We start from the raw sequence: 25,866 nt of genomic DNA on the forward strand, positions 1-25,866 counted from the left end.
TTGATGAAATTGAGTGACTCAGGAAAACCCTCTGACTAAATTCTGTTGTAAGAGCTGATCCTCTGAGCTCCGTTTGATCTTAATTTCCTACAAAGTTTACTACCGAGAACCTCATGGCAATACAGAAGGTATTTGCACAAAAACCAATGTTTGCTTTGAAGAAGGTTTTGATTCTAAGCTAAGCCCTTTGAACTTGGCCATCTTGGACAGTTTTCTCAGCCATTATAGCAAGGTGTTTCAAGGGCACTTAAAAGGGTTTTGTCTTTAAGATGATCCTTTACTCAAGTGTCCAAATCGGTCTGGTCAAAGGAGTGCTGCCCTATGTCCAGCCCTGGAGTAGGCAGCATAGTAGGCAGCATATAGAGGGAGGTGGAGATGAAAGAAGGTGATGAAGATGAACCTCTGCAGCCCAGAAGTGTATAGTCTAGTTAAGGAGGTAAGAGTCTTTATCAGTAAGAGAGGCAGGAAGAGTCAAAGACTGGCTCTCCAGAATTGTATTAGCCAGGATTCTCCGGAGAAACAGAACCAATAGTGTGTGTGTGTGTGTGTGTGTGTGTGTGTGTGTGTGTGTACACATATGGTGTAATTTACAGAATGCCTTGTCTATCTCCTCACTGAACTGTTGGCAGAACTGCATCTTATACACCATTTATCCTCCAGTGTCTAGCCCAGGTCTTGGCAAATCATAGGTGTAGCACAGATCCCTAGCTGTTTCTCTCCTCCCCCTAATCAGTTCTCCCCTTCATCTCTAGTAACAGAACCATTGACTTTTAGCTGGACCTGTGCTTGCCAAGGATAATAGAGGAGAGTTATTATAAGGAATTGGGTCACTCAATTATGGAAGATGAGAAGTCCCAAGATCTGCAGTTGGCAAGTTGGAGACCCAGGAGAGCCAATGGTGTATAGTTCCAGTCCAAGTTCAAAGGCCTGAACACCAGAGGAGCCAATGGTATCAGTTCTAGTCTGAAAGCCAACATGCTTGAGGCTCATGAAGTGCCGATATTTCAGTCTGAGCCCCAAAACAGGAAAAACTGATGTCACAGTCCAACAGTCAGGCAGGAGCAATTCCCTTTTACTCAGCTTTTTTGTTCTCTAGGTCTTTAATTAATTGGGTGAGGCCCTCTCACACCAGGGAGGGCAATCTGCTTTATTCAGTCTACCTATTCAAATGTTAACCTCATCCAGAAACACCCTCCAGACACACCTAGAATAATGTTTGACCTAATGTCTTGCCACGCTGTGGCCCAGTCAAGTTGACACATAAAATAACCATCACAGTGGGGTTATCTATTTTAAGGGTGTCCTCCTTTCTTCTTTTCGACAAATCAACCCTAAAGCCTATGATTTTAGCTATTATAATCCAGATCCAGAATAAGAATTTATTTATCACGTCACAGTCTCTTTGAAGGCAGTCTGGCAGCTCCACAGTGTCTGGGACCCAGGACACTTTGTCTAGTTGCCCCACCACCCCTAGGTGCCATCCTTGCCTACATGGCCCATATGGCCTCACCCTTACCCCATCAGAATTCACAAAAGGGGAGAAATGGAAATTTGCACCATGGGAAGTTTATGAGTCATATATATCATTTCCATCATGTCCTTTTGGCCAGAACTTGGTCATATGGTCACATTTAACTGCAAAGGATACTGGGAAATGGAGTTTTTACTCTTAGCAACGATGGGTCCAGCTAAAAATGAATGGTTCTGTTACTAGAACCACTGGAGTGAGGGGAGGGACAGCCATGGTTCTGTGCTACACCTATGATGTACTGCGACCTGTGCCGGGCATTGGAGATAGAGTGGTGTGTGAGATGCATTCCCGCCAGGGCTCGTTGGGGAGACAGGGTACTTGTTACCACATTGTGTAATAAGTCCTAACACTGGGGTAAACCCAGGCAGCCGAGCTAGAACAGGACTGTTGAAGAAGCCTTCTCAGTGAGCTTCTATAAGTCATTTTAAAGGAAAACTGTATTAGGCCCAATGGATTCAGAGTCTATTCTCTTTTTTTCTTTTATGCATTTTAAAGTATATTTTATTGATTATGCTCTTACAATTGTCCCAATTTTCCCCCTTTTCCCCTCCCTTCACCCAGTACCTACCTTCCCTCCAGCAATACACCCCTTTAGTTCATTTCCGTGGGTTGTGCATGTAAGTTCTTTGGCCTCTCCCTCTCCTATACTACTCTTTGAAAAATAATTAATTAATTATTTTTTTTGGGGGGGGACCCCCGCTCTGTAACAATTCCTCTCTTTCAGACTTAAGACCCTTTATAATCTTATAAAGGACAATGGACGAAGGTCTCGTGCTCCTCTAGCTGCTTCAAGCTGGACATGGTCATCGTCCTACCTACCCTTGGGTCCAGAAATCCCTAACAAGAGTGGGGGTGTGGAGGGGAGGGTGGCCTTCCCACACGGAGAAGAGTCTTGCAGACTCCAGGTCAGTTGGCTGTCCCCAGACAACGGCGTGCTTGGTTTAACAGGCTGGCATCCTTGCTGTATTCTGGGGGAACAGATTTGGCAACAGGGTTAAAAGACATCATTCAATCCATAACCACTAGATGACAAAAGGCAGGGATTAATTTTTCAACTTCCCACATTAGGAAAATAAAGGCTTCTTTGGAAGAAGGTGTGCAAGGCACGTCTCACCTGTCCAAAGCCCTTTTGCCCACTATACTTAGTTTAGCCTGAGGAGAATATTTTAGGTTTCCCCCTCTCAGACCTCAGGGCCCTTTCTATCCAAGCCATTACAATAGAAAAGAGAAACCAGTTTTAAAGTGAAGCCCACAGACCACTCCATTCTTCACCAACCCAACCATTTAGTTCAGCCAAACCATTGAGTCTCAGGAGGCAGCGATGCAGACAGGATTAAGTGAGGCCTATATGTACAATCACTCAGGTAATGAGGTCATAGGCTTATGCCCTATAAAAACAGAAAACACATGTTAATTTATGCAACATAACCCACAAACCAGTCTCTAGATCTGCGAGACTGTCTTATTGGTAAGACATCCAGTTGCAAGGCATTTAACATTCTTCTTGCCTGTAAATTAAGCATCTTTGATGATGTCACAGACATAGTTTAACTTTCAAGGGAAAACAAGCTTTAAATGAAAATGAATTTTAAAGACAGTTAGCTGCACTAGTTTATAGTCTACCACTGAGCATTGTGATTTTCCTTGAATCACGATTTTTCTCCTTAAGATTACCCTCCTTGTCATTAAAGGGACTGCATTAAGTCCAGTTTTAATTTATCTTGTTCATTTGCATAAACACAACAAGAGCAGCAAATGATCACATATGATCTTTAAGTCTGCTTTGCTGGAACTTACACAAGGAACCTTTAGGGTGACCTTCAGTTTGCCCTTCAGGGCACAGAAGCTGAGCCACATACCTGCCATTCAGCCTTGCCTGTAAACACCTGTTTTTTCCAAGTCCTTCTGGTTTTCCATTGTGCCTTAAGGTCCCTTCTAGCCATCTTTCAGGAAAACAACCTTCATTCCTTCCCTGGAAAAATTGCCATGAACTGCACAACCAACCAAGGTACCAGGCATTTTTTCTAGTGGGCTTTTATTACCTTTGAAGGTCAATCCCAGTTCCTCAGGGCTTTTTGGTAACAACCAGAGCCCCAGCATGTCTCCTTTAGGCATGACATTCCAGTCAAAGTCTTGGTTAACAAAACCTCTATTAACAACTGGTCTTATTAGTTTTATGTAAAGAACCTTATGTCATTACTTCTTCAGAATGCCAAATTCTGGAGGGGTCAGGTAGGGAGAAAAATATACAATGTGAAGGGAAATCCTTGTCCTTCTAATATTCACTAAAATTTCATTTCCGTACTTTACATTTTCTTTTGTTCACTTTTCTACATATGAAGTTTTTTGTTTTTATTTTTGTTTTCAAGTGGGAGTGATTTGCTGGCTCATTTATTTATTTATTTTTCTTTAATTTTTTTTCCACTAAAAATTTTTGTTTATTTTTCTATTATAGTTGTCCCACTTTTTTCACCATTGCTTCCCCGCACCCTGCCCACTCCTTCTCCCACAGTCCATCCCCACCCAGTTGTCCATGTCCGTGGGTCATTTATACATGGTCTTTGACTAGACCCTTGCCCTCCTTACCCCCTTCTCTCCCCACCCCACCCCTTTTCACTGTTAGTCTGTTCCTTGTTTACATGCTTCTGGTTCAGTTTTGCTCGTTTGTTTGTGCTGTTCATTAGTTTCCTGTATTAGGTGATATAATATGCTATTTGTCTTTCATTGCCTGGCTTATTTTGCTAAGCATAATTCTCTCTAGTTCCATCCATGTGAGAGTCTATTTTCTTAAACCCCAATTTTAGCTAGACCTGTATTTTCCCTTCTTTGGCAGTCAAACTGAATTCAGAAGTTGAGGTTCAGATTTTTGCACTTAATGTCAAGTAGGCAGATCCAAAATATCCTTGGAAGCATGTATTAAAGACAAGTAGAATTCCTTTCCTTCACTGTCTCCCTCTCTCTTCTTCCTGCCTCCTCCCATCCATCTCATCTAGGATTGAGGAGTTCCGCAGTCCTAGTAGGAATACAGGCATCCTTTCTGAGCCTTATTACCCTGTACGTGTGGAACCCTCGCAGGCTTTGTGCAAGTGTTCTTTAAAGGGTTTTGGGGGTGGGGGTGGGGGGGTGGGGGGGATGAGTGGTGTACAGAAAGCTCTTATGTAATATGGTAAACAGACAGCAAGTGGATGTGCCATTTTCCATTAGCCAGAGAGGCATTTTATTTCCACTACGAGTGGGAGCAGTCATGAAAGCAATTAGTATTAGTGGGTTTACAGTGATGTCCCCAGAGCCAGCAAAATCCTGGGGCCAGATGTCTGTACTTTACTTGTTCAAAGAACATTTGTGAGTTATTCTACCCCTGCCCATCCCACCTCCTGCCAAAAAGACCCAAAATATCACAGTTAAGAGAACATACTATTCACTGACTAATAGAGGCAGAAGGCCTGTTCTTTGGCGACCGAGAAGGCTGCCTCAGAACTTGGGAGCGGCAGGAAAAATCCTCCCCAGCCTCCTCCTGCCCCAGGATCATTCAGGCCACTGAGCAGTGTGGGCCAAGGCTTGAAGCAGAGAAAATATTAGGAATGGTGATCTGTCGACCCACCTCTACTCTTCTTCGTTCCCTTTTCTTCAACCATGTCCTATTCCACCCCTAATACATGTGGAATAGGAAAAACAGAAGTAGAAACAACAGCAGAAATAAAAGTCCTGAATATCCACTTGTTCCCATCTACACTGGTATACTGTAATGTGATATTTTCTACCCATTCTCAAGCTTCAAAATGCCCATTGTCACCTCTGTAACCAGTGACGCTTCAGAATCTGCCACTTCAGTAGTTTTCAATGTAGATGCTCTTTTCCTGTATAACCTCGCCCTTCTCTTAAAATATTTTCTTGTGTTATTTGTCATTGGTTGTCTATATCCACACTGTCCAGTTCAGGAACCATGAGATGCATGTGACTATTAAGCACTGAAATGTAGCCATTCCAACCCTCTGCCATGTGTTGTGGGTATAAAATACACACTGGAGTTCAAAGACTTAGTTTGAAAGAATAATATAAAACATCTCAATTTTTATATTGACTGTGTGTTTATAATATTTTGAATATATTGGGTTAACTGAAATGTATTATTAAAATTAATTCTACCTGTTTCTTTTTAAATACCTTTTTCTTGTGGGTATTAGAAAATTTTAAATTACACATATGGCTTGCATTTGTAGCTTTTGTTGGGATGGTGCTGGTCTGTGTTATCTCTTAAAGTCCTTCAGAGCTATATTTTTTAAATTATTGAAATTATTTAAAAGGATTTTAAAAACCTTCTACAACTTGAAAAGTGTTCAAGAGAAAAGAAGAGGCTTTCCAAACCTTTATAGAAAGAAAATTGGATAGCCAACAAAGAGATTTTACAGAATTTGAGACAGTCTAGAAACGTGATCACCTTCAGGAACCAGACAATGAGATAAGCAAATGAAATATGCCTAAGGTTATACAATAGGGATGGTGGGGCTTGCGCTTCTCTGGGATGAAATACCCTACGTAAAGGCATCTAAATTCAAAAATTGTTAAAATGCTGGGTGCTCCATAAGCAATGTCTTCCAATAGACTTTGGCCCAGAGAACTCCAGCATGCTACTTTTGGGGAGCTTCAAATCTCTAAAAGAAATGGTTTTACGCTTACAGAGTCCATGAGAATTACCCTTTGCAGACTATTCAAACCAAACTTTGTAAATTGGAATGTCTTTTTTAAATCTTGAAAAATGACACTGTTTTCAATTTTGTACCCAAGTTTACACATAGGTTCCACTCTATAGCCTACCTGGGTTTTTTTTGTTTTGTTTTGTTTTGTGGTTGTTGTTTTTTACTAAGAACATGGCTAACTATGAATTCATATTGCTCGAGTTCATGCTCTAGGAGATGTCAGGATAGTATTGTCTCTTATAGATGCAAGTTTGATTGTATCTTCATTTTCACTGACACTTAGGGAAAGTAAGCCACCCACTTGGCTATAGCAAGAAAGTGGCAGAACTTTCTGTGCTGATGGCACTCTTGCAAACATGGTGAACATTCCTGAGACCCACCAGACTTTATGTAAGCAGTGCGGCTAGCAGCAACCTCACAAAGTGACACAGTACAAGAAGAGCAAGGGTCCTCTGTATGCCCAGGGACAGTGATGTTATCACAGGAAGCAAAGTGGCTACCGTGGGCAGACTAAGCCAGTTTTCCATAAAAAGGCTAAAACTACAAAGAAGATTGCATTGAGCCTAACTGCAGGTCTGAGAGAATGCTGGCTGTTATGAGATGCAAGCATTCTGAACTGGGAGGAGATAAGAAGAGAAAGGGCCAAGTGATCCAGTTCTAAGCTTCATTTTTTTGTTTTATTATGTGGCAATAAAATCCTGAGGATATGTTTGCTTCAATAAAAAAAGACAGCAGAACTAAGGTTCAGACCATGTATTTTGGAAGCTATTGTCATAATCTACCAACAAAAGGTCTCAAAGTTTTATTCCTGTGTTTCCTTCTAAAAGTTTTACAGTTTTAGCTCTTACATTTAGGACTTTGATCCATTTTGAGTTATGGAATGAGGTAAGGTTCCAACTTCATTCTTTTGCATATGGCTATGCAGTTGTCCCAGCATCACTTGTTGAAAAAAACTATTTTTCCCCATTGAATGGTCTTGGAATCATTGTTGAAAATCAATTAACCATAAGTGTGAGGGATTATTTCTGAATTCTCTATTCTGTATCATTGATCTATTTGTCTATTCTTGTCTCAGTATCACACCATCTTGCTTACAGTAGCGTTGTAGCAAGTTTGAAATAATCAAGTGTAAGTCTTCCAACTTGGTTATCTTTCAATATTGTTTTTGCTATTCTGGGTTCCTTTCATTTCCATATGAATTTTAGGATCAGCTTTTCAGTTGTGCAAAAAAAGGCATCTGGAATTTTGATAGGAATTGTATCAAGTCTGTAGATCAATTTGTGTAGTGTTGCATCTTAACAATATTATGTCTTCTGATCCAAGGACACAGGATATCTTTCCAATTATGTAAGACTTCTCTAATTTCTTTCAGCAATGTTGTTTAGTTTTTAGAGTACAAATTTGACATTTCTTAAATTTATACCTGAGTATTTTATCCTTTCTGATGCTGTTATATATAGACTTAGGAATTTAATTTCAGATTGTTCATTTTTTCATCCAAAATACTTACATGACATTCCATATGTAAGTACCTATGCTAGCATCTGTTAGTTTCCCTCTTTCCTCTCTCCCCCTCCTTTATCCTCCCCCTCCCTCCCTCCCTTCCCAAGTAGCCACTGTGCCACTACTGGACCCATAACAATGAACAAGAATTCTCTGATCTCATCTACTATACAATCCAGATTCAGATTTCTTTGACTATCTGTAAAATAGCTTCTCATGGTTGGCCTTCTCATATTGGGATGCAAAAAGCCCTTCCCTCATGACTGGCAATGTTATCTCTCAAGTCTTTTTTACTTTCTAATGGCCCCTCTTTTCTCTTTTTCGTGTGTCGGGGATTTATTCAGGCACAGTGCATTTCTAACTTCATACAAGGCTAACATCAAGAGTCAGATGATTCTCATTAAATGAGCCTCAGATCCCTCTCAGCTCATTTCACATAGAGGAACTTGAAACATGAAATTATTTCTTCCAGCAGTAGAGCCACTGGTCAACACAAGTGTGTGATTTTGTTGTTGGCCCTCCAAGCACCTGTTGAGGAGAGAAAATTCTTCCTGAAGATAGTAGACAGAACACCATTGTTTCCTGTCCCCAACCCCAATACTTGAGTGTCAATGAGTCATTGTTATAAGGAGTGACAGAGAGAGCTCTTGCTCATCTCGCTTTATTTAACAGGGTGGAGAACTGGATTCCCCCAGCCCCTCAGAGGAGTTTCTCACTCCAGGCCTCTTATGCCCCACTTCTCATCCCTGCTCCCCAGTCACCACATATGCCTTTTCTCTCTGCTCTTCCAAGATTCTTGCCCTGTCCCTTCGTTTAAAATGTCTATCTGGGAGTGAGGCACAAGTCAGCAATTAAGGTCAAAGTAGGGCTTATAAGTGAAAACAATCGCTAAAGAGTCTTTACATGGCACATGCCTAAAAATATCCCACTTTTGTGTTTTTTTCCATTGGCAGCACTCTGTTCTAACAAAATGTGTGTTCTTTTAAACACTATGTACTGTGTATTACTTGTAATTTATGTTTGTCTGCAGTGGGGTGGGAGGTGAGAGGGGGCGATTTAAAATATTTCCCCATCCAGTATGGCTAGGCACCAACTCGTCTGCACAGAAGCCACCTCGGTGCTGGAGTAGGGTCTTGGCTGTGCGCCTGCCACCCCTTCAAGTGTTGGACCATAGCGAGGTGAGAGGATTCTTGGATAATGGGAGAATACCTGAGAATCTCAGGGTAACACCTATTTACCAACTGAAAAATATATGTTGTAATTGTTTTCCACCTCCAATATGATTGCACTAGTTGTTTGCTGGCTGGATATCGGCCCAGGGACTGTGTACATTTCAGTGTAATAGCTTGTACTATAATTATTCTAGAATTCTACCTTCCATCAAGTCTTTGCTATCTCTCCAATATAGCAGAAGGCCAGAGGTCTGTCCTTTTTAAAACAAAAATCAGTATTCCCATGGTTTCCTAGATTATAACTCCTTCAGGATAAAACTCAGCTTCTTAGTGGGTGTGTGAATAACTGTGGAGGATTTTCAGAGAAAGAGAAGGCATGTGCTGGCCTCCCCAGACGGGAGCCACACCATCAAAGGCACCAGGTTGGTCTCTCTCTCTCTCTCTCTCTCTCTCTCTCTCCCTATACCTCATTGAGGTATAATTTACATATAATAAAATTTACTCACTTTAAGTGTATAGTTTAATGAGTTTTAATAAGAGTATATGCTATGTAACACCACCCAGTCTCAGGATATATAGACTATCTCCATCATTCTGAAAGTTTCCTGAGTGACTTTGTGGTCCATATTTCCCTCTCTCAGCCCCAGCTCCAGTCCAGGTACCCACCGCTGTGCCTTTTGTCATGATAGCTTACTTTTGTCTCTTTTACAACTTCACTCGTAAATAGAGTCATATAGTATAATATGTACCCCTTTGCATCTGGCTCCTTTCACTCAGCATAATATTTTTGAGATTTCTCCATATTGCTGTATATCTGATTGGATCATTTATTTTCATTGCTGAGCAGTATTCTCTTTTATGGAGCTACTGTAATTTCTTTATCCATTCAGTGCTAATGGACATTGGGTTGTTTCCAGTTTTGGTTATTGCACATAAAACTGCTATGAACATTCATGTTCAGTTCTTTTGGTAGATAATGTTTTCTTCTCGTTAGTACATTTCTAGGAATGAACTTGCTGGACTTTGGAAAGATACATGTTTTACATTATTAAAAATCTGCCTGTTTCCCAAAGTGCTTATCCAGCCCTTCTCTTTTAAATGCCCAACATCACTGTTAACTAGCTCATGCTTTATGCTAGAAGAAATAAAGAGCACGAGTGGAGTAAACTGGTGTCCGTGACATCTTAATCAACGGAGAGGCTTCCAGTTCCTAGAAACACAACATTCTAAGACTGAATCAAGAAGAAACAGAAAATCTGAACAGACGGATTATAACCAACAAAATTGATTCAGTAATCAAAAAATGCCCAACAAACAAAAGTCCTGGACTGGATGGCATCATAGGTAAATTTTACCAAACTTTCAAAGAGCAACTAACAGCTATCCTTCTCAAACTATTCCAGAAAATTCAAGAAGAGGGAAGACTTCCAAGCTCAAATTACAAAGTGAGCATTTTTCTGATTCCAAAACCTGATAAAGACATTTCAAAAAAAAGAAAAAGTATAAGCCAATATCCCTGATAAACATATATGCAAAAATCCTCAACAAAGTATTAGCAAACCAAATTCAGCAATACATTTAAAAGGTCATATACCATGATCAAGTGGGATTACTCCTGGGAAGCAAGGTTGGTTGAATATCTGCAAATCAATTATCATGACACACGACATAAACAAAATGAAAGTTAAAAAATCATATGACCATATCAATAGATGCAGAAAAAGCATTTGACAAAATCCAGCACCAATTTAAGATTAAAAACTCTCAGCAAAGTGGGAATAGAGGCAACATACTTCAAAATAATAAAGACCACATATGACAAACTCACAGTTAATATCATACTCAATAGAAAAGAACTAAAATCGTTTCCCTTAAGATCAGGAATAAGACAGGGATGTCTGCTTCCACCACTTTTATTCAGCGTAGTACTGGAAGTCCTAGCCACAGCGGTTGGACAAGCAGAAGAAATAAAAGGCATCCATAGTATAAAGGAAAAAATTATTTGCAGATAACATGATACTGTATACAGAGAGCCGTAAAGATTCCATTAAAAACTACTAGAAATGATTAATGAATTCAGTAAAGTAGCAGGAGATATTCAGAAATTAGTTGCATTTTTATTGACTAATAATGAGCTATCAGAAAGACAACTAAGAAAAAAATCCCATTTACAATTAATAAAAAAATATAGGTGGAAGGGACATGGGGGGAAGTATAGGAAAGTAAAGAGGGGATAAATGGTGATGGATGGAGGCTTGACTTCAGGTGCTGAACACACAAGACAGTGTACAGATGGTGTGTTGTAGAACTGTGCACCTGAAACCTGTATAATTTTGTTAACTAGTCGTCGGCAGCCGTCTGTCTCGAGAGACGATGGTGTAGCTTCTTAAGAGTCTATCTGCACTGCCGAGAATGGCTGTGCAGTCCAACTCGGGAGTGACACGGTATCTGTCTCCTCCCGTGTTGAATCGACATCTTGAGATGATGCTGGAGTGTCCTCTCCAGTGAAGCTGAAGCTACAGAGCCTGGGCAGGGTGATATGGAAGGTCTGCTGTTGCCCATGCAGCAGACCCCCCCTCTCTTCGCAGCTGAAGGGTCCAAGGGAAAGACGGAGTCAATACAGCTTGGTTTCAGGTGCGCCGCAGGAGTTGCCGGTGTTAACTACAACGTCAAACCGCCTTAGGGACTCCGGCTCCAGATTTTCTGTCGGGGTTTACTCCCTTAGCCTTTCCCCTGAAGAGGTATGCCGCAAGGCAGCGGAGGTTTTTTGGAATCAGAGTTTTCCTTCTCTGATGTGCCCTGACTGGAAGATCGAACCAGCGACACTTAGCTCGCAGGCCGACGCTCAATCCACTGAGCCAAACCAGCCAGGGGTTGTTAACTAGTATCAACCCAATAAATCTAATAAAAAGGAAAAAATAAAATACCTAGGAATAAATTTAACCAAGGAGGTAAAAGGCCTGTACTTGGAAAATTATAAGACATTAAAGAAAGAAATTGAAGAAGATACAAATAAATGGAAACATATACCATGCTCATTGGAAGGAAGAATTAACATTGTTAAAATGTCTTTATTACTCAAAGCATTATATAGATTCAGTGCAATCCCTGTCAAAATAACAATGGAGCATTTCACAAAACTAGAATAAATAATTCAAAAATTTATGTGGAACCATAAAAGACCCCAAAGGGCCACAACAATCTTGAGAAAGAACATAGTTGAAGGTATCACCTTATCTGTTATCAAACTATACTGCAAGGCTATAGCAATCAAAACAACATGGCACTTCCCTGGCCAGGTGGCTTAGTTGGTTGGAGCATCATCCCATATACCAAAAGGTGGCAGGTTCAATCCCTGATCAGGGCTCATACCTAGGTTGTGGGTTCAATCCCCCAGCCAGGGTGCATACAGGAGGCAACCGATCAATGTTTATCTCTCACTTCGATGTTCCTTTCTCTTTCTCTTTCTCTTTCTCTTTTCCTTACTCTCCCTCTCCTCCCAACCCCCTCACTCTGCCCCTCTTTCTTCCTTTCTCTCTAAAATCAATAAGCATATTCTCAGGTGAGGATTTGAAAACAAAAACAAACAAACAAACAAAAAACCAGCATGGTACTGGCATAAACACAGACACATAGATCTGTGGAACTAAATAGAGAGCACAGAGATAAACCCATGTCCATATGGACAATTAATATATGACAAAGGAGGCAATAATGTACAATGGAGTAAAGATAGTCCATTCAATAAATGGTGTTGGGAAAATTGGACAGATACATGCAAAAAGAAGGAAACCAGACCACCTTCTTATGCCATATATAAGAATAAACTCAGAATGGATTAAAGACTTAAAGATAAGACTTGAAACTAAAAAATCCTTGAAGAAAAGATAGGTAGTAAACTCTCAGACATTTCCATTAGCAATATTTTTACTGATTTATCTCCTCGAGCAAGGGAAACAAAAGAAAAAATAAACAGATGAGACTGCATCAAACTAAAAGTTATTGTACAGCAAAGAAAACCATCAACAAAATGAAAAGATAGCCCACTGAATGGGAGAAGATATTCACCAATGATACATTTGATAAGCAGTTAATATCCAAAATTTATAAAGAACTCATACAACTCAACACCCAAAAAACAAACAGTCTAATTTAAAAATGGGTAGAGGACCTGAATAGACACGTCTCCAAAGAGGACATACAGCTATCCAATAGACACATGTGAAAAGAAGGTCAATATTACTAATCCTCAGAGAAATGCAAATTAAAACCACAGTGAGATAGCACCTCACATCTGTCAGAATGGATATCATCAATATATTAACAAGTAAGTGCTGGCAAGGATGGGGAGGAAAAGGAATGTTTGTGCACTGTTGGAGGGAATGCAGATTGGTGCAGCCACTGTGGAAACTGTAAAAGTTCCTGAAAAAATTAAAAATAGAACTGCCTATGACCCAGCAATTCCACTTGTGGTTGTATATCTGAAGAAACCCAAAACACTAATCTAAAAAGATATATGCACTCTATGTTCACTGCAGTGTCATTTATAGTAGCTGAAATATGGAAGCAACCCAAGTGCCCCACAATAGATGAATGTATGAAAAAGCTGTGGTACATATACAATGGAATGTAGCTTGGCCATAAAAGAAAATGAAATCTTACCGTTCGAGACAACATGGATGGACCTAGAGGATATTATGCTAAGTGAAATAAGTTAGACAGAGAAAGGCAAGTGCCATCTGACTTCTTATATATGGAATCTAAAGAATAAAATAAACAAAACAGAAACAGACTCATAGATGCAGAGAAGAGGGTGATGGTTGCCAGATGGGAGGGTGTTGGGGATTGGGTGAAAAAGGTGAAGGTATTAAGAAGTACAGTTTGGCAGTGATAAAACAGTCTTGGGGATGTAAGTACGGCACAGGGAATATAGTCAATAATATTGTAATAGCTGTGTATGTTGCCAGGGGGCATTTGAATTATAATTGTCTAACCACTATGCTGTACATCTGGAACTAATATAAAATAATATTAAATGTCAACTGTAATTGAAAAATAAAATTTAAAAAAATAGAGAGGCTTCCAAAAATGACTCAGAGCCCCCATATTCCCTTTGAGGAGGCTGAATGGGCAGCTGAGAGGGGCTCACTTCTCAAAAGAGTCGTATTCTGCCTCCAGGCCCTGGGATCCTGAATGACTTTCTTTCTGAGTGCAGGGAAGCCTTTTCATCAAAACTAGTGAGTTCTCATTTCCATTGTACAGATGAAGGAACTGAGGCCCAGAGAAGTAACTAACATGATGTATATGTAAAAAGTATACATTATGTTATATATCTTTACATTGTATAACATGTAATATATCACATTACACACTACATGTCATATATACTATATATTACATGATATAATTTACAACAATATAGTAACTAACGTTATATAGCTAGTTGCTTGCCTGTTGTGCTAGGAGTTAAACCCAATTGGGAAGGCTCCAGCGTTGGCACTTTCCCCTAAGCCAGGCTTCTCAGACTTTCTTTTGAAATATTTGGGAAGAACAGAGAAAAGGGAATACATGCTTTGGGACACAGAGGGAGTATCACATGGCCTATAGTAAGAAATTTCTCCTTCTATAAATAAATGTAATATTTGTATTTGGTTCCGAATGGGCCTGTTTATTTTAATATAAAATATATTTAATATAAAAAATGTTCACTCCCCCAGTGGTCAAGTCAAAGGACACTTCAGGGAGATGCCACGTCAGCCAAGCGTCATTCCTGGCACGCACACCTGCTGCAGGACACCACCATTTTCTCATAACTCCTGAGACTGAATAGGTATTTGGCCAAATATATCTCTTGTTCCCACCTGCCCTCCTGTTTTGCACTGGCTTCTAGCATGGAAGCTGATGGAGGCGGTGTTTGCCATGCCAGGGGGTACCAGAGCCCCCAGTCTCCCCTGCAGCCCACCTCTGGGTTTTACAATACAACTCTGGTCCCCTCCTTCAGGATGTGGCAGAGGCTGCCCCAGAGGTGATATATAGGGCCTGGGAGGGAAAGAGGAGGTGAAAAGCCATACAGCGGGGGTGCAGATGCAATTCTCACACAGGCTGGCTGGCCTCAGATGGAGAGGCAAGGGCCCTGAGGCCTGGCGTCCCCTTTGCTGCTAAGGACTGGCTTCAGTGGGGCCAGTCTCCATTACTGCTGTGAGCTCACTAAGTGACAGTCATGGGTGTCCTTGTCCTCCCCTGAGCACTTTTCTCCAAACAGGCCTCTCTGTGGCTATGCAGGTGGGGATCCTTCAGTGAATCACTACATACCTGTGATTACTGCCGTTGGGGAAACTTCATCTCTCTCTGACACAAAACCTTCCAGGCACGTGACTTTCCCGTTGCTGCTATAACAAATGATCACAGTACTAGTGGCTTAAACCAAAACAGATTTATTCTCTTAACAGTTCTGGAGCAGAGATGTCTGAATTCCAGGTGCTAGCAGGGTTGCCTTCCTTCTAGAAGCTTTAGGGGAGAATCCATTTCCTTACCTTTTCCAGCTTCTCAACACTACCTTGACTGTATTTCTTGGTGAGGATGTTTTCACATCACTCCAGCCTCTTGCTGACATGTCACATCTGGTAATACCCATGCTGAGCTCCAGCCTCCTTTTTATAAGGATCCTGTGATTACATCAGGTCCACCTGGATAATCCAGGATGATCTTCCCACCTCTAGATCCTTAATCACGTCTGCGAAGTCCCTTATGCCATCATATAAGGAAACTGTCATCAGTTCTAGGGATTAGGATATTGATGCTCATCCTATCATACTAGGGGACACAGAATCTCGGGCACCAAATGCTGGGAAAGCCTACCTGCCCTGTAGGTGACAGTGCTGCCGGCGTAGCTCTCAGATGTTCAGTGTGGCGCTCACTGAGAACTGCATTGGAAAGCATGTGGGCACTCAGACTTGAATTCAGATTCTGACTCAGTTGTTTGCTCTGTGACCTGTCACAGGTTAAATGTATTATCTCTGAGCCTCAGTTTCCTCGTCTTTAAAATGGAGGAAGTAACCTAACTTTGCAGAGAAGATTGAAGCATCTAGCATGTGGCTGGCAAACAGGAGGTGCTCAATAAATGATGCCTATAATTAGGGAATTTCTAGTGAGCTACATTGAAGTAGGACTGACACTTCCTTAGCATAGTTTGCTGGATGGCTTCATGAGTACTTCTATGGCTCTGAAAAACAAACTAAACATATAAATGCTCTTCCTCAAGCTCCCAAATTCTAAAACCCACTGCCGCAAATTTAGGGCATTCAGTAGTGAATAAATACTAGGATTACATTCCTGCATTCCCCTCTTCCTGCCCCTTACTCACCTCAGGTTCAGTGGCTGGCATTTTTAGTTCCAAGGTTAAATCTCTCTGAAATGAACAACCCCCAAACTGGACCTGGAATTGCCCTAGGTCCCTGGACCAGAAATCTGCAAGCCTGAGTAGGACCTCCCCCAGGAGGGTCTGCAGCTTCTTTGCTCATGGCTGGGAACTAACTCAGGGTTGGGAGCAGTTGGTGCTTATGCCAAGGAAGGTTTTTGTTTGTTTGTTTGTTTGTTTGTTTTTGCTGAAGCAAATACCACAGAGCTCATGAAGCCTCCCCTTGTGATGGCTTCTGGGGTCTTTATCTCAAGTGGAAGAGGCTAACGCTTATGGGTGAGTACTGGCAGCCAGTTTCTTTACATATGTTATCTTTATTCATTCCTCAGGATATTACTGTCCATGTTTTAATGATGAGGACGCTAAAGCCCCAAGAGGTTAACTCTCTTATCTGAGTTTGCACAGCTGCTAAGGGGCAGCTCTGGCATCTGTCCAACTTCTAAGCCACCCAGCCTGAGGGATTGCAATATCTGAATTTCTGGACAATTCATCAATCTGTTGTATTACAAGAAAGGAAAAACAAGAGTCCCCTATCAGAGGCAAGGCCATAATCTCTGTGCTTTATCGGGTAACTTATTGGCTCGGTGTTGTGAACCCAGTGTCTCCTGGCAGCGGCCATGGCTCTCATGCTGCTGGGTATATGCCAGTGCCTGTGTAGCTGCCTCCTCCTGAAACTTAGGCCCCCACCTCCACCCAAAGACTTTGCAAGGCATTGTAAGGGTTATTTTGTCCTTTTTGAATAAAAATTGTAATTTTATCTATTCTGATTTGAGTTGGTAATGCAGTTACCCAATTCACAATTCAAAAAGTGGCCTTCAGCCACCCACTTTCTTTCCCAGAGACAGCCAGTGTCGTTGGTTATCAGTGTTCCCTTCCAGAGATATTTTACAGAAATCCAAGCAAATAAACATTTATGCTCTTCTTTCTCTACCATACATGTCATTCTGCATCTTGCCTTTCTATTTAATTTTCCATATCAGGTATGAAGAGCATTCTCATTTTTGATGCAAATATAAAATTTGTATAAAATCATGAAAAAGATAATGTTTGATGACAAAGCAAATCTTTAAAAAAATCAGGCTACATATTTATCAGTTAGCTAGCTAGCAAAAATAATTTCTTTAAGAAATTAGCCAAGAAAAAAAAGGAAATTGACCAAGTTTAAAAATGTACTATTTTGTGGAATTTAGATTAATTGAATAAATAGTTACTTCCCACCACAAGTTATTTTGAATCAATTTTTTTTTTTAATTTGGAAACTCAAGCATTGGTTAACATTAAAAAGAGATACTTCAGTAAATTGCCAACATAAATCTGTTGCCGCCAATCCTATGCCAATAGGAATTCCTAATCTTGGGTGCAGTAAATGGAGAAACTTTATTTAAGTCAATGGTTTGGGAACCAGGGAAATATATCCTCCCCTGGTAACTGAAAGTGTACTGCTCTGAGACAAAGGGGAGACCTGCTTATATAAGAAAATGCCTGTTCTGGTCCCTGATTGGTCCATTTTTATGGAAATGAGGAGTCCAAATTTACACTGATAGGCCCGAATAGCACTGTCCTGATTGGTTAGAATAACATTATGACTGGTCATTATATCATCACTGTACTTAGTAATGATGCAAATAAGGATATAGCTGCACAGCTCCAATGGAGCAGGGCAGGTCTCAGCCCATTGGTTGAAATATAATTCTAGGAACTCCTTCATAACGGTTGACTCAGCAGGCAGGAACACAGTGCAAGAGGCTTGTCAGGTCAATATATGAGGTCTGTCTGGAAAAAGTCTAACCATTGTTAATATAATGAGAACGGCTTTGTGCAATATCTATGTAACCTGGCAGCCAAGAAGAAAGGACTGAAATGCACATGCATGAAAAATGACAACTTCACTGTACTAGTGAGTGGGAGCGGTAGATGCTGTTGAGTGAGTATGTGTACTGTGTGGCCATCACATCCAAAATGACTGAGTGAGGAGAACATCAAATTTTGCATTAAGCTTGAACATTCCTGTGTAGAAACTATTCATGTGATTCAGAAGGCTGCAGTGACGGGCAACTGGTGATTGGCAGCTTCATCATGACATTGTGCCCACTTATGCATCACGTCTCGTGCAGAGTTTTTTTGCAAAACATCAAATTACTCAGGTGAATCAGCTCTCCCCGCCCCCCCACCTCCCCCACCTCAGCCCAGATTTGGCACCCTGTGACTTCTGTCTTTTCCCAAAACTAAGATCACCTTTGAAAGGGAACAGATTTCAGACCATCGATGAAATCCAGGAAAATACAACAGCTGATGGTGATTAGGAGAACTCTGTGAGGTCCCAAGGTACCTACTTTGGAGGGAACTGAGGTGTCATTGTCCTGTGTACAATGTTTCTTATTATCTTGTATCTTCTTCAGTAAATGTCTCTATTTTTCATAGCACATAGCTGGGTGCTTTCTGGACAGACCTCATATTCATTATTGGGTTCACAGAGATTTGGTGTCACCATATTCAGATAAATGAGAGAGAGGGGAGACTATTTGTATGGGACCCCATTGCTTCATCTCGGATGGAGAGCCCTGGAGCTGTGCTGCTGCAGCATATGACTGGACTGGCCCGCGGGTGCATCCCCACAGGGGGAGTGAGCCTGGCAATGCTACCACAAAGAGCCTTTGTCTCTTCTCACTTCTTTTCTTCCCTGGAAAGTTGCCTAACTTCTTAGCTCTTATCATCCACCTCATCGGCTCACCCCCTTCCCCCAACATGAGATGACAAGAGTCAGTTATCTGAGAGGACTCAGGGGCAAAACATGCTAACCAGAAGAAGCAGTTCTATTTTTTTTTTTTGAGTTTTTTTAAATTACATTTTATTGATTATGCTATTACAGTTGTCCCAATTTTTCCCCTTTGTCCCCCTCCACCTAGTGCCCCTACTCTCCCCAACAATCGCCACACCTTTGTTCATGTTCATGGGTCATGCATATGTATTCCTTGGCTACTCCATTTCCTATACTGTACTTTACATCCCCATGGCTATTCTGTGACTATTAATTTGTACTTCTTAATACCTTCACCATTTCACCCATTCCCCCAAACCACCCTCCCATCTGGCAACTATCAAAATGCTCTCTGTATCCATGATTCTGTCTCTGTTCTTCTTGTTTGCTTATTTTGTTTTTAAATTCAATTGTCGATAAATATGTATTTACTGACATTTTATCTTTCATAGTTTTGATCTTCTTTTTCTTAAATAAGTCCCTTTAACATTTCATATAATAATGGTTTGGTGATGATGAATCCCTTTAGGTTTTTCTTGTCTGGGAAGCTCTTTATCTGCCCTTTGATTCTAATTGATAGCTTTGCTGGGTAGACCAACCTTGGCTGAAGGTCTCTGCTTTTCATGACTTTGAATATTTCTTGCCAATCCCTTTTAGCCTGCAAAATTTCTTTTGAGAAATCAGCCAACAGTCTTATAGGAACTCCCCTGTAGGTAACTACTGCTTTTCTCTTGCTGCTTTTAAGATTCTCTCTTTATCTTTAACCTTTGGCACTTTAATTATGATGTGTCTTCCTGTGGACCTCGTTACATTCATCTTGTTTGGGACTCTCTGTGCTTCCTGGACTTACATGTCTATCTCCTTCACCAAATTAGAAGTTTCCTTTTATTATTTTCTCAAATAGATGCCCAATTTCTTGCTCTTCCTCTTATTCTGGTAACCCTATGTGCAAATATTGAAATGCCTGAAGTTGTCCCAGAGGCTGCTTACTATCCTCATTTTTAAAAATTCTTTGTTCCGATTGGTTGTTTTTTTCTTCCTTAGGTTCCAAATCATTGATTTGACTCTTGGCTTCATCCATTCTACTGTTGATTTCCCTATAAATTGTTCTTTATTTTAATTAGTGTACCCTTCATTTCTGACTGGATCTTTTTTGTGCTGTTGAGGTCCTCACTTAGTTCCTTGAGCATCTTTATAACCAATGTTTTGAACTCTGCATCTGATACATTGCTTATCTCCATTCTGTTTAGTTCTTTTTCTGGAGTTTTCATCTGTTCTTTCATTTGGGCCATGTTTCTTTGTCTCCTCATTTTGGCAGCCTCCCTGTGTTTGTTTCTATGTATTAGTAGAGCTGCTATGACTCCCTGTCTTGGTAGTATGGCCTAATGCAGTAGGTGTTATAGTAGCCAGTGGCACAGGCTCCCCTATCAACCAAGCTTGGTACTTGAGGTGTACCCTCTGTGTGGGCTGACTACACCCTCCTCTTGTAGTTGAGCCTTGATTGCTGTTGGAAGGTCAATGGGAGTGATTTACCCAGGCTAGTCGGCTGCAAAGACTGCTGTGACCACTGACCACTAACCTCCACCCTCTGTGGAGGATCAGCTGTGCAAGGAGCAGAGTGGTGGTGCTCCAGTATGGTCTGTAGCTCTCCACTGGGTGTGCAGTCTCTGGGGTTTCCTGGGTGGTACAGGCCAAGGTCATCCCCCACCTGTGTTTTGCCCTGGGCCACCCTGCCTGAGCTATAAAGCAATCTGAGATGGCTGCTACTTGTACTGGGCCTGGGGCTACTTAGCAAGAAGTATAGAAGCTGGGGGCTTGCTGAGGTCCGCTATTGCTTGTTTGAGAGGATTTAGGAAGTTGTGAAGCATAAGCCAAGACATGCTATTCATAAGGAAAAGCCACTGTTAACAGCTTGGGTGGGCACATAAGTTGGGTTGAGCTGAGCCTCAGAGAATCACAAGAGCAGGCAAACCATGTGAGCCAGACTGATGGAGTCTAGATATGGTGCTAGCCTGCTGGCTCTGTGACTCTGTGGGGGGAAGATTCAGAAAATTAACAGTGGCCTCTGTCTGCTGTTCTGTCTGTGAGAAAGCTTTCCTCTAGCTCTAGACCTGATACCAGAGACTTCGGTTCCTCCTCATATGCCACTGGTGTCTTTCAAGCTGCTGCCTCAGTGCTGGAGCTCAGAAGGAGTGAGTCTCAGTAAGTCTGTGTGTGGGTCCTTTAAGAGAAACTGCTTGGGAATCTAGCAGTTTCTTCTAATGACTCAATCCCTGCTGGTATGTACAGCCAGAATTTATGGGGACTTATCTTTCTGGCCCTGGAACCCTGAGCTGGGGGGTTTGGTGTGGGGCTGGGACTCCTAGCTCCTGAGATATCCTTCCTGAATTTTTATACACTACATGTGGGTGTGGCACCAGCCTGTTCTGCATCTCAGCTTTTTTGCCCCCCTACCAGTCTGGATAGACGTGGTTTCTTTAGTTCTGTAGCTGCCGGACTTCCATTTAACTTGATTTCTGCTGGTTCTGAGCAGTGGCTGTTCTGTATTTTAGTTGTAATTTTGATGTGGTTGTGCGAGAAGGTGAGCAATGTTTATCTACACCTCCATTTTGACTGGAAGTCAAGAGGCATTTCTTAATGAAGCAAGAAGACGTGGCAGCATCCATGATCAGCAGAGCTATTTTTCTTCACCAGAGTGGTCCCTGGTCTAACAAATTTTAGGACCTCAAGTAATTCCCCTAGATCCATGGGCATAACTGTTCAACTGTGTACTAAAAGTAACTGTTTGCTAACCATTTTAAAGAAACAAACTCCACTGGTACAATAATATCATAACCATCATGAGTGCTTACTATGTCCCATGATAAGATGGTTCTCACAACTAGCTCTCCAATGAACTTGATTCCGTTATGATCTCATTTTACAGATAAAGAAACTCAGGCTTAGAGAGATAAAGTTACTTATCCAAATAAGTGGTAGAGCTTTGAGTTCAGACTGTCCTTGGTCTGGCTTACCTACCTGTGTCGATACTCTCTACTTAGCTTCGTTGGCACCATCAGAAAGTTCCAGCTAAGATTACTGAAATTTAGGTCCATTTCAAACCTTCTTCCTTTTAGGAAATAAAAAATCTAATGTTTATGTCCTTTGTAGAATTAACTCTTCATATCTTTGAAAACCATAATTACTTATCCTTTCAACTTCCACGGCTCTGATTATTTTCTCTTTCCTTTGTTGCATAAATTTTAAGCAACAGAGATTTATTGAAGATGATCATTCATCATGCTAGGCCATCAGGGGATACCAAGAAATAGATATGGTTTCTAATTGTTCTAAAGGGTTTCACCATCTGGTTAACAATAGCTGACATTTATTACAAATTTACTGTGCCAGGCACTGTGCTAAGTTGCTTAGATGCATTACCTCATTTAATCCTCATAATAGTCTTTTGAGGTAGATACTGTTGTTATTTCTATTTTATATAAACCAAAACTAAATTGAAGCCCAGAACGTTTGGAGGAACTTGCTCATGGTCATAGAGCTTACAGCTGGTTGGGAGCTTCAACATTACACATGAAAATATGACTGAGAATTCCAGATATTATATAATAAAGTCTCAAAAAGTCATAACTGACCCAGGCAGCAAATCTTAGAGAAGGAGAGATATCTGAGTCTTGGAGTATTCAGGAAAGATGTCTCAGAGGAGATGGGACTTAAGTTGAACCTTGGAAAGGGTGTCGATGCAATGAGGACTCAGGAGGAAGGGAGCAAAGATATGAGGTTGGGGAAGTGCCCGGTGAGGCTGAACCTGTTTGAACTTGAGGATGTAGCAGAAGGAAAGTAGAGAATCGCTTTGGAGAGGTAAAGCATGGCCAAGGCATGGAAGTCTCAAGTGCTGTAAGTGTCTAAATAGGAGGAGTGTGTGTGTGTGTGTGTGTGTGTGTGTGTGTGTGCTTGCCTGTGTTTCAGAAGGGGCTTTTAGGCAACCCAGACACTCCCTAGCACTTTGAATGGAATGATGGTTTAGGGCCTGGGGAGAAAAGGAGAACAGAGGACCATGAACACCAAAGCTGTTGTTTGAGAAAAGGAAGAGCAATTGCCCAAACTCCCTGGCTGAATAACTGGTAACATAAGGATAAAATGACTCTAAACTGCTGCTTGAGGGGAATGTGTAGGAAAAGAAATCTAAGGGAGAGATGAGCTGCATAGACCTGAGCCCTTTTCTGTGGAGCAGAGAGATGACTGAGGAGGGAACAGTTTGTGACTTTATTCTTGTGCATTATTATTTATTGTTATATTTTGCTATTTATTGTTTTTCCACTCTATGAGGCTTTAACTTGAACCAAGTTCATTCTTTAGACTTTAGGCCCTTGAAGAGGATTTTAGGGTTGCACTTTACCTGCCCCTCACCTATACTACTTGGTATAATCCTTACCCCTCTTTCCCCTGCCCCAACAGAAATTATCCTGTATACAAAAGACACTCAGTTGGTCAGTGAGCTAATAGGACAATTTGGCCAGTTCCAGTCATAGAACCTGGATGACTGCTTAATCTTAATGCACTGAAAGAACAGAAAAAGGATTCTGTTGTTTCCTTTCCTGGCCTAGCAGAAATGCAGGATACGAGTTTTCCCTGGACCCTACATCCCTAACTCCCTATCCCCACCCCGAGCAGAAGCACAGCTGTTCCCTGTTGCAGAACGGCTGTTATGGGAGGTTCCCATTATCACTTGTCAGTTTTAAAGACAGTTCTGTGAACTGGGTTTCCAGTGGCATTTTGGGATTGCTGAGACTATCTGCAGTTTATTAGGACCAGAGCCGTGTGGGAGCAGGGGCCTGGGTGGATCCTCTCCTGCCAGTCCTACCTTGAGGTGCTCACACAGAAGACTGTCACGTGCAGTCTTGTGTCAAGCTCACACTGGACACACACCTCTATGCCCTCCCCTGGGAGTGTGGTACAGCTGTTGCTGAGCAACCAGTTCACCCCACGCTCCCCTGGTCAGCAGATACAGGAGCAGGCCTGTACTCCTCCTGGAGATTTCCAGCTGGAGACACCCAGGGTCTAGAGCCTGGACTGCTGCTGTCCCCCTGCTTGGACCCTCCCCTGCAGGCTGAGGGTCCTGGAGTTTCCAGTTGGTCTTTGGAGACTGGAAAGAATGATCGCCATCAGTGACATGATAACAGATTCAACTTGAATAAAACAGAATCTCAACTTCACGGGGAGAAAAGTTTCCTCATTCCAGAGAAGTTTGAAGTGATTTATACGTTAACGTTAACGCTGTATTTTCATTTGAATTCAAAACCCTTAAGAGGCAGTTAATTATACTACTTTGCATCAGAGAGCGCAGGGTTGAGAAGGTGCCATACACACCTCTGACCTCCAACTGGTAGGCACTGGGAGCCCAAGGGTCAGTCCTCGCCCATAATCACTCGCCCCCATGGACCTCGGCGGATCTTTAAGGGCTTCTCATGGTTAGGCTCGGTCTTTTATTATAAACTACGGATAAGTATTTAAAAATATCTACAAAAAATCAGGTACTATACTGAGGAGAAACCAAAGTATTTACCAGTATAAGGTGACTCCTGCCTTTAAAGAACTTGTAAGTATGGGTGAGAGAAGGGAGTGCACAGAATGTTCTAGAACTGAAGTTCCAAAACATTCTCTATTCATGGTGCCCTTCATCTCAGTAATTTTTTCATGGTGCTCTAGGCCAAAAGAAAGACCGAGCAATTCCATTTAGTGAGTAACATGTATTTTGGTCCTAACAACATAACATACTTGAAAAAAAATAACACATAAGTTGAAAGAATAAAAATATGTGTATTTCATTCTTCGATAATCAGGATGAGTTATGATGGGATATGTGTGCCTGTTGGGCACTGACAGCTTCTCAAACCTTGAAATCAGATAGACCCCAACCAGCCTCATTTCCTAGCCTACCTTGATTTTTGTCTGGTACTTTTTTTGTTTGTTTTGTGTATCACAAGCAACGGCCAAAAACCGAGCTTCACAGACATAGGATGTTTATTGAAAGGAATGCAGTGCAATCCAATATTGAAACTGAACTTCCTCCAGCTAGTAGTCCCTGCAGTGCCCGGTAGATGCTGAGGACCACCGTGTTTCCACAAAAATGTGAAATGCGCTGCTGTGCCCCTGGGAGTTCGCTGTGGGGACCCGCAGACACCGTGGGTGCCCAGGCATTCAGGCTGGGGACCAAGGTTCTAAACACAGAAACTAGTAGTAGAAAATCCAAGATCAGGGGGAGGCTGGGCACCCCCTTCAGTCCCATTTCTTCTCCAGTCATCCCTTGAAGAGTATGTGGATCAAATCAAAGGTTACATGAAAATCTGATTGCAACCTGATTCCTTTGCAGTCATGTGGTACTGCCTGTGGAATTGCATTTAGAACTGCAACATACAGTCAAGACGAGCCACAAATACAGGAAGCCAGAATATGTAGGTTTGAATCCCAGCTCTACTACTTAGCAGGGGATGAATTAGAGCGTGGACTCTTGAGGCTTCATGGTTTGTGAAATGAGAACAACGGTGACTTCCTAGGGTATTGGGAGGATTCAAAAGCGCAACTGCACTTTGCCAGGTGCTTCCATCAGTAAGCGTTGGTTCTGTTACTCTTACTCCTGCGTGGAGTCCTGGCTGGTTTGGCTCAGTGGATTGAGCGTCGGCCTGCGAGCTAAGTGTCGCTGGTTCGATCTTCCAGTCAGGGCACAACAGAGAAGGAAACTCTGACTCCAAAAAACCTCCGCTGCCTTGCGGCATACCTCTTCAGGGGAA

General features: G+C 41.7%; 1 protein-coding gene and 1 pseudogene across 1 annotated transcript in view; both read left to right on the forward strand.

Annotated features, from left to right (window-relative positions):
* GFOD1 (Gfo/Idh/MocA-like oxidoreductase domain containing 1) overlaps positions 1–25,866 on the forward strand; it is a 124,720-nt gene that overhangs the window by 78,376 nt on the left and 20,478 nt on the right. The gene's annotated exons all lie outside the window — the stretch shown is intronic.
* Positions 6,585–6,889, forward strand: LOC150015416 (large ribosomal subunit protein eL42-like; annotated as a pseudogene).

This window comes from Furipterus horrens, unplaced genomic scaffold, assembly GCF_987537825.1.
Source record: "Furipterus horrens unplaced genomic scaffold, mFurHor1.1.pri manual_scaffold_3, whole genome shotgun sequence".
NCBI classification, from domain to species: domain Eukaryota; kingdom Metazoa; phylum Chordata; class Mammalia; order Chiroptera; family Furipteridae; genus Furipterus; species Furipterus horrens.